The following is a 10339-nucleotide window of genomic DNA, read 5'->3' as shown; positions in this document are numbered from 1 at the left end:
GTAAAACAGTGAATGGAGTTAAAACAGTGGAGGGAGTTAAAATAGTGGAGGGAGTTTAAACAGTGGAGGGAGTTAAAATAGTGGAGGGAGTTAAATAGTGGATGGGAGTTAAAATAGTGGAGGGAGTTAAAAAAGTGGAGGGAGTTAAAACAGTGGAAGGAGTTAAAACAGTGAGGAGTTAAAATAGTGAGGGAGTTAAAACAGTGGAGGAGAGTTAAAAAGTGGAGGAGTTAAAACAGTGAATGGAGTTAAAACAGTGGAGGGATTAAAATAGTGGAGGGAGTTAAAACAGTGAATGGAGTTAAAACAGTGAGGAGTTAAAATAGTGGAGGGAGTTAAAACAGTGAAGGAGTTAAAACAGTGGAGGGAGTTAAAATAGTGGAGGGGAGTTAAAACAGTGGAGGGAGTTAAAACAGTGAATGGAGTTAAACAGTGGAGGGAGTTAAAACAGTGGAGGGAGTTAAACATGTGGGGAGTTAAAACAGTGGAGCTGGTGAGCGGACGGGTGAGAAGGAGGACTGCGGGGGGGTATCCGGGGAGTTTAAAACTTTTAACTCCCTCCACTATTTTAACTCCCTCCACTGTTTAACTCCCTCCACTATTTTAACTCCCCCCACTTTGTTTTGACTTGTTTTCATGTTTCTCATAATACTGTTTTATGTATCAACTCTTTTCACATATTTGATTCCTGGTGAGGAGAAAAAACTCACTCAGACAGGACTGCAGTTCAATTGACCAATGAAGAGTTACAGTGATACAAAGTTCCACGATAAGAAATCYCATTGTAGTTCCACCATTATGTGACTTGATGTGTTTTATTTCAGAGTGGTCATCAACATAAAMATAGTATTTACTATTGTATTGTAATGTAATTATGTTTTTCTAATAAACTTGAACCTTACTTCCAGGATCACACCGTCCACGACCCCGGCGCCCCCACCATTGCCCCCCTGTCCCACCGCATCAAATGGAGCCGCGTCACTAAGGAGCGTGTCTCTGTCATCCTGGTGGCCATGGACGGAGAGGTCAAGGTGGAGGAGGACTATCTGGACCGGGTCCACATGGTGGGCTACCCCCAGACCCCCACTGACGCCAGCATCAAGATCACAGAGTTGAGGTCCAACGACACCGGCACCTACCGATGTGAGGTCCAGCACGGCATCGAGGACAACCATGACACTGTGGACGTCCTGGTTCAAGGTAGGGACAGAGGGTAGTGGGAGTGTGACGGCAGCTTGCTGCCAAGGAATTCATCTTTGGATATTGCTCTCTTTGTAAACAAAGTTGGTGCTTAAAGCTACCCCTGTACACATGTGAGTTTCTATCTTTTGATTTTAGGACATTAAAAATGTTATTATTTGCCTAATACTAAGGATTTGTATTGTTTCATGAGTATTTTCTATAATCTGCTCTATGTACTGTATATGAACCATACAGACAACTTTGAAGCAAAATAAATCATGTATCTTTAAGCCACACAGATAGACCGTGATCTAATTATTTTATGGAGACATTAGTGGCTGCTCTGTCGYTGTTACACTGTTGTCTCTCTCCAGGTATCGTGTTTCACTACCGGGCCATCACGACACGCTACACTCTGACCTTTGAGAAGGCCAAGGCAGCCTGTATCCAGAACAGTGCTGTGATCGCGACCCCAGAGCAGCTCCAGGCCGCGTATGATGACGGCTTCCACCAGTGTGACGCYGGCTGGCTCTCCGACCAGACTGTCAGGTCAGTCTATATCCCTCTCCTTCAGCTGCACTGATCTGAAATCAGTTGTTGAAAGCAGTGAAGTGAATGAAGTGACTGGAAATAACTGAACTGATTTGAGAACAAAGTGAAGGAGGGAGTCTATAAGGATTGTCTTTAAATAGTGTTTGTTTTCTTTAAAATATTAAGTGAGCTTCAGTGAGCTTGCCTGACGCAATGGAATAATCCCAAAAGTGCAAGCTCTGCCTATCTGGCACTCCAACTAGGCTCAATCAAATGCTTTGAAAGAAAACAATGATCTAAAAAATTGAACAAATACTTAGAATTTTGAACCCAGATCTGTAATCTATCCAATGTTTGAAAATAAGTTAAACGATTTTATTACACAGTTTATAATGACTGTGCATACAGTTCTCTAAGCATCATGAGGTCTTGAGATCATTTACTTTGTATAGGAATTATAAATAAAGTTGTACTTGACGGTTTGTATTTCAACATTGTCCATTTATGTAATGTTTCCATTTTCACGTCAGTATTTGGTTTGATCCTCCATCTAAACACAGACGTCTGCCATGCAGAACTTCCTGTTGAATGTTTGACAGCTGAGCCTCTGAACATGCCACTTCCTCTCGACACACAGCCTCTCTTGTCCTCCAGCCATCCCTCCTTCCATCCCTGGCAAAAACCTAGAGGATTGTGTTTACCTTTCTCTGATCTCACCTGTACGTTTTTTTCAACACCTCAGAATGAAAGCCCTCATTCCATAAATCTCCTCTAGTTGATTTGTCAGAAATACTAGAAGGTTTAGAAGAAACATTGYGGACCGGTTTCCCGGACACAGATTAAGCCTAGTCTTGGACTAAGAAGCTTTTTAAAGCTTTTAAACCTTCAAAATAATATGTTTGAAATAATATGTAACCCAGTAAGGAAGACAAAGGCTCCAGTTGAATCAATAAASTAACACGGCTCTGCCTCAACTGATTCAGAATGTTGATGTTGTAATGGAGGTGTTTAACTCTATTAAACCAACACACTGAATAGAATTGATTTGGGTCAAAACATATACAACGAGACATACATCAGATCCCCACAGGATACCACTTTAAAAGATCTCTCTGCAAGGTAGGCCTATCACTCTGCACTGGTATGGATTTTACACTCATTTCTGTTTTCTGTGAAAGGTACCCAATCCATGATCCACGTGAGAATTGCTATGGCGACAAAGACGAGTTCCCCGGGGTGCGAACTTACGGAGTGAGAGATGTCAACGAGACTTACGACGTGTACTGTTTTGCCGAGAAGATGACAGGTAACCAAGGMRACATCCTTGATCTTTTTTTCATAAGTGAGTGACAGGATGAGATCAGGACATGTTCACTTTGGAGAATACAGTCGTTTTCACAGACGCCTTTTTCTCCTCTGATGTGAAAGTTGTGAACATTTTAATTGTGATTAATGTGGATTGCCTTAATCAAATAAATGAGTTACATTGACTCAATATTCTTAACTACACAACTATCAACCTCAATTACACTGAACATGTCACTATCTTCACGTCCATCCTGCCCTGTTCTCTCTCCCCAGGCAGTGTGTTCTACTCTGGCTCTGTGGCTAAGTTCACCTACTCTGAGGCTGAGGAACAGTGTAGTAAGCAGGGCCCTGTTGGCCACCACAGGACAGCTGTACCTGGCCTGGCAGGCTGGTCTGATGTGTGCAATGCAGGCTGGCTAGGAGCAGGAGCTCCGCTACCCCATCAATGTCCGAGCCCAGTGTGGAGGGGTCTGCTGGGGGACGGACGTGTACCTCCACGTCAACCAGACGGGTACCCCCTCCCGAATCCCCGCTACGACGGTTGCCTACTGCTACACAGTAGTTGCATTTAGCCTGTCCAGACGTTGTGTCGTCTTGGCAACTCCATATAGGAGTTGCTAATACACAAAACAGACTAGAACCAGGCTAGTACACTTGTTGAATCAACCATAGACTGGAATGTGTATCATTGGAATGGAACCTACCGACACAGAGATATTTTAATATTTCATATTGTAAGTGTTTTAGTGTCATATTTGTAAGCTTGTGTGTATGTGCGTTTTATATGTCATATTTGTAAGCGTGTTGTGTGTGTGTGCGTTTTATGTCATATTTGTAAGCGTGTGTGTGTGTGTGCGTTTTAGTGTCATATTGTAAGCGTTGTGTGTGTTTTAGTGTCATATTTGTTAGCGTGTGGTGTGTGCGTTTTAGTGTCAATTTGTAGCGTGTGTTGTGTGCGTTTAGTTAGTCATATTTAGTGTGTGTGGTGTGTGTGTGTGTGTGCGTATTAGAGTCATATTTGTTAGCGTGTGTGCGTTTTAGTGTCATATTCCTAAGCGTGCTGTGTGTGTGTGAGCGTTTATTGTTTCATATTTGTCAAATGGTTGAATTTGTTCAGGATCACAACATGTTAAGTGAAACAGTAAACAACCATTCTCACCACACGTTTCCGTTTGGAAACCTTCCAACAGTTTAGCATCACGAGCATGAACCCTTTCTTTGGTCTCCTTAGAAACGACGAGGAGGGCTCAGGCATGGTGTGCCCACCGAGGCGGGCAGCGTGCTGAGCGTTGCCACGGTGACCCAGGGTCCTCCCGAGTTTTCTACAGGAACATGACCACAGAGAGCGAGGCGCTGGGAGGAGACCTGGCCACCCAGAAACCCACTAGCGTGGACTTCACCTTTGGCACTGAGTTGCCCCTGCCACAGCCGCCCAGTGTCACCGAGCTGCCCCTGCACAGCCCGCCCAGTGTCACCGAACGCCCCTGCCACAGCCGCCCAGTGTCACCAGCTGCCACAAGCCCCCAGTGTCACCGAGCTGCCACAGCCGCCCAGTGTCACCGAGCTGCCACAGCTGCCCAGTGTCACCGAGCTGCCTCTGCCACAGCCGCCCAGTGTCACCGAGCTGCCTCTGCCACAGCCGCCCAGTGTCACCGAGCTGCCCCTACCACAGCCGCCCAGTGTCACCGAGCTGCCTCTGCCACAGCCGCCCAGTGTCACCGAGCTGCCTCTGCCACAGCCGCCCAGTGTCACCGAGCTGCTCCTGCCACAGCCGCCCRGTGTCACCGAGCTGCTCCTACCACAGCCGCCCAGTGTGAGAGAGTTGGTTGTGGATGTGGTGGGGAGAGTAACGGCCAGGCCGGATGTGGGGAGTGAGATCGGCGAAGGGAGCGGATCAGGATATTTATTTTCTGCTACAGGTCAGTGACTGGATATCTGCTGGGTTTGACTGTAAATAGCATACATAGTCACTTTTCATGGGACGCTGTGTTGGAAAAGTTGTTTCTGGAACAACTGAGTGTACAAGCCCTACTTTCAATACTACTGAGAGTTTGCATGTTGAAATGGAAAGACAAGAATTGCAGTCATTGCTGAGGAGACTTGTCAGCTTTATAGGTTGACTGTGAGAGGATATTTGCAATGTCGTTTTTACACTCTGAAGAACACAACAAATAATTGATTAAAAAATCTGAATGATTACAAACTGTGAATAAAAACACACTTGGGTGATTAATGTGTTTGGTGCATGAGATCAAGCACATTATATCAGCATCATTCCCCCTCCATCTGTAGGCGTGGTGTTCCACTACCGTGCTGGATCTAGCCGCTACGCCTTCACCTTCGTGGAGGCCCAGCTGGCCTGTCAGAGTGTTGGAGCCTCCATCGCCACCCCAGAGCAGCTCCAGGCTGCCTACGAAGCCGGCTACAACCAGTGTGATGCAGGCTGGCTTCTGGATCAGACCGTCAGGTAGGAGGGAAGACCTTCCTCCATCGCCACCCCGATGACCACTGGCCCTCCTGAGGGAAAGAATCCTGAGGAAAAGAATCCTGAGGGAAATCGGAAAACTCTCCACTGGAAACTAGAGCTGGCAGCCGGGGACACATTTCCAATGACAACTTCCTCACTGGACTAGAGCTGGAGCCGGACGACATTCCACGACCACCCCCCACAGCTTTCCAGGCCTGCCTACGAACGCACTAGGGTTCCTCACAAGAGAACCCAGCTGTGCGTGATGGTAGGGCAGCGCTTGAGGCATTACCTGGGATTTCAGGGAGCCGGCTCTCAACACACCGACAGGTAGAGAGGGACTCAGACCAGCAACACATAAGAACAAAACCAGCACACAACTTGTCTGTTAACCGGAAGTGGGGCAAACATGACCAACATCATATCTCTTAAACTGACAGCACCATTTAAAATAACATGCGCCCGCCACACCACACACATTAAAACCGCACACCACTCATCGAAGACCCGACAGGAACTCACACTGAGCCAAAGCTACAACACACGAAAACAACAAGAACATTCCCAATACTCACACTTTCTGAGGGGAAGGTGAGGAGAATACCCAGTGATTATCCCAGATCATCTCACTCAGCCTCAAACTCCTGAGCAAGCAACCAAGTACACACGACACACACACACCACACACACACACACACACACAGAAAAATACTAACAACACAAAACGACACAAATAAACAAAAACACACAACATCAGAAGTAAGGAACACACACAAAACAAAACGACACACTATTAAAGAATAAACAAACAAACACACAAGCAAAAAAAACAAAGAAAAAAGAAATAAACACATAATAAACCACAAAAGCAATAACAAAAAAACACAAATACCACAAACATCAAACAACAAAAACACAACACACAACACACTAACTACAGGAGGCTGATGAGAGGAGGATGGCTCATAATAATGGCTGGAATGGAGTCAATGGAGTGGTATCAAAAATGTGTTTGATTTGTACAATACCATTCCATCCATTACTATGAGCCCGCCTCCCCCAATAAGGTGCTGCCAGCCGGCGGCCACCTGTACACACATACAGATCCTGTACTTGTTTCAAGTCCCTGTTCCTTACCATCAGTAAAACCCTCTTCTTCTTCATTTACTCCATTCATGGCCTGAATAAAGGTTGTTTTCATGCCCAGGTATCCCATCGTGTCTCCTCTGGAAAAGTGCCTGGGGATCTGGAGACTTTACCAGGAGTGAGGTCCTATGGACGAGGCCGCTGACGAACAATAGATGTGTACTGCAACGTGGACAGACTCAGGGGTGAGAAAACACACTAGGTTTTGTTCACTCAAATTGCTCTTGAATCACTTTGTAACACAGAGATGTTGTCATACCTTTGTCTATTTCTTGTCTGTCTATTGGCAGTAGTAGTCTTTAAAGATAAGTCAGAGGTTGGGCTAGTTTATTATATATACTCTGTCTTAACTATGTGGGAAATGAATGGCAATTGAAAAAGAGGTTTGGCTTTTATCAACAAACCACATCGCTGTGGGAGTTGTTTTTGAGCACTGACTGTACCATGTCCTCTCATCCCTTAACCTGACTGTCCTCTCATCCCTTAACCCTGACTGTCCTTCTCAATTCCTCTATAACCTGTTCTGTCCTTTCTTTACCTGATTGTCTCTCTCATCCTTAACCTGACTTCTCTCATCCCTTAACCTGACTGTCTCTCATCCATTAACCTGACTGTCCTCTTCTCTTAACTGACTGTCCTCTCTTCTCTCTTAACCTGACTGTCCTCATCTTCTCTTAACCTGACTGTCTCTCATCCCTTAATATGACTGTCCTCTCATCCCTTAACATGATGCTCTCTTTCTCTTCACTGACTGTCCTCTCTTCTCTAACCTGACTGTCCTCTCATCCCTTAACCTGACTGTCCTCTTCATCCCTTAACCTGACTGTCCTCTTCTTTCTTATACCTGACTGTCCTCTCTTTCTCTTCCTCTAACCTGACCTGTCCTCTCTTCTCTTAACCTGACTGTCCTCTTCATCCCTTAACCTGGACTGTCCTCTATCCCTTAACCTGACTGTCCTCTCTTCTCTTAACCATGACTGTCCTCTCTTCTCTTAAACCTGCCTGTCCTCTCTTCTCTAACCTGACTGTTCCTCTCATCCTTAACCTGACTGTCCTCTCTTCTCTTAACCTGACTGTCCTCTCATCCCTTAACCTGACTGTCCTCTTCATCCCTTAACCTGATGTCCTCTCTCTCTTAACCTGACTGTCCTCTCTTCTCTTAACCTGACTGTCCTCTTCCTTAACCTGACTGTCCTCTCATCCCTTAACCTGACTGTCCTCTCATCCGCTTAACCTTGACTGTCCTCTCATCCTTAACCTGACTGTCCCTCTCATCCCTTAACCTGACCTTCTCTCTCTCTGATCCTCTCTCATCCCTTAACCTGACTGTCCTTCTCTTGTCACCATCCCTCTCAATCCCTTAAACCTGACTGTCTCTCTGTCACCCATCCTCTCATCCCTTAACCTGACTGTCTTTCTCTTCTCTTGTCACCATCCTCTCATCCCTTAACCTGACTGTCCTCTTGTCACCATCTCTCATCCATTACCTGACTGTCCTCTTCAACCATCCCTTATCCCTTACCTGACTGTCCTTCTCTTTCTCTTGTCACCGATCCTCTCATCCCTTAACCTGACTGTCTCTCTCTCTCTTGTCACCATCCTCTCATCCCTTAACCTGACTGTTCTCTTCTCTTCATCTTCTCACTCCCTTAACCTGCCTGTCTTCTCTCTTCATCACCATCCTCTCATCCTTACCCTGGCTCTTCTTCTCCTCATCTTTCTCATCCCTTAACCTGGCGGTCCTCTTCTCTTCACTTCTCATCCACTTAACCTGGCTGTCCTCTTCTCTCATCTTCTCATCCCTTAACCTGGCTGTCTTCTTCTCTTCTACCATCCTCTCATCCTTACCGACTGTCTTCTCTTCTCTTGTCACCATCCTCTCATCCCTTAACCTGGCTGTCTCTTCTCTTCATCCTCTCATCCTTAACCTGGCTGTCCTCTTCTCTTCATCTTCCTCATCCCTTAACCTGGCTGTCCTCTTCTCTTCATCTTCTCATCCCTTAACCTGACTGTCTTCTCTTCTCTTCATCTTCTCATCCTTAACTCTGCCTTTCTCTTCTCCATCCTCTCTCCTTACCTGCTGTCCTCTTCTCTTCATCCTCTCATCCCTTAACCTGGCTGTCCTCTTCTCTTCTTCACCTACTCCTCTCATCCCTTAACCCTGAGACTGTCTCTTCTCTTCTCACCATCCTCGTCATCCCTTAACCTGCGGCTGTTCCTCTTACCCCTTCATCTTTCTCATACCCCTTAACCTGGCTGTCCTCTTCCTTCATCTTCTCATCCCTTAACCTGGCTGTCCTCTTCTCTTCATCTTCTCATCCCTTAACCTGACTGTCTTCTTTCTCTATCATTCTTCTTCATCCCTATAAACTGACTGTCCTCTTCTCTTCTCACACCATCCTCCTCATCCCTTAACCTGGCTGTCCTCTTCTCTTCTCTTCTCACCATCTTCTGATCCGTTAACCTAACTGTCCTCTCTTCTCTAGGTGATGTGTTTCCATGCTGGCTCCAGTGAGGGCTTCACCTATGACGGTGCTCTGGCTCACTGTCAGGAGCTGAACGCTACCTGGCCTCTACTGGACAGCTCTACGCCGCCTGGAGACAGGCTTGGAATAAGTGCCCGCGCAGGGTGCTAATCGACCGGAGTGGTCCGGTACCCCATCACCAACCCCGGGTGGCGTGTGGTGCAGGGAAGGCAGGGGTGTACACAGTATACACCCACAACACCAGACGGGATTCCCAGACTTGTATTCCAGATATGACGCCTCACGCTTCAAAGGTTTGGACTGAAATGTGTTGAATCATAAGTCATGTTGTTTCCACTTTATTTCAACATCAAAAAAATATTCAGGCTAAACGCAATCAAAACTGGACGTTGGTCTTTGGATAGACACAGGAATGTAATAGAATAATGTGTCATCTCTCAATCACCCCCACTCACCCACTCTCTCAATCACCCACCCACCTACTCACCACTTCTCAATCACCCACCCACCACTCACCACCCACTCACCATTTACACACTCACCACTCTCTCAATCACCCACCCACTCACCCACTCTCTCAATCACACCACTCACTCACCCACACCACCCACTACTCACCCACTCACCACCCACCACTCCACCCCCACCCACCACCTCTCTCACTCACTCACCCACCACCACCCACCCACCCACTCACCCACCCACTCACCCACCTCTCAATCACCCACCCACCCACCCACTCACCCACTCTCTCAATCACCCACTCACCCACCCACCCACCTATCCCCTCACCCACCCACCCACCCACTACACCCACTTACCACTCACCACCCCCTCACCCACTCTCACTCGAACTCACCCACCCCCCACCTACTCACCAACTCCACCCCACCCACCCACCCACTTACCCACTCACCTCCTCATCACCCCTCACCACCCACCCCCTACTCCCCACTCCCCCACCCACCCACTCACCCACTTACCACTCCACCCACCCATCCACTCACCACTCCACTCACCCACTCACCCACCCCCCCCACCTACTCACCCACTCACCCACCCCCCCACCTACTCACCAACTCACCCCACCCACCCACTTACCCACTTACCCACCTTACCACCACTCACCACTCTCAATCGACCACTCACCCACCCCCCCACCTACTTACCACTCCTCACCCACCCATCACCACTCTCTCAATCCACCCACCCACTCTCT

The 10339-nt window shown here is 47.2% G+C and overlaps 1 pseudogene; it reads left to right on the top strand.

Moving 5' to 3' along the window:
- The window catches only part of LOC111969156 (aggrecan core protein-like), a 16370-nt pseudogene that overhangs the window by 1873 nt on the left and 4158 nt on the right, over positions 1-10339 (top strand).

The sequence above is a fragment of the Salvelinus sp. IW2-2015 genome, linkage group LG10 (genome assembly GCF_002910315.2).
Source record: "Salvelinus sp. IW2-2015 linkage group LG10, ASM291031v2, whole genome shotgun sequence".
Classification (NCBI taxonomy): domain Eukaryota; kingdom Metazoa; phylum Chordata; class Actinopteri; order Salmoniformes; family Salmonidae; genus Salvelinus; species Salvelinus sp. IW2-2015.
Note: the sequence above shows the minus strand (reverse complement) of the source record. Positions and strands in the feature narration are given on the sequence as shown.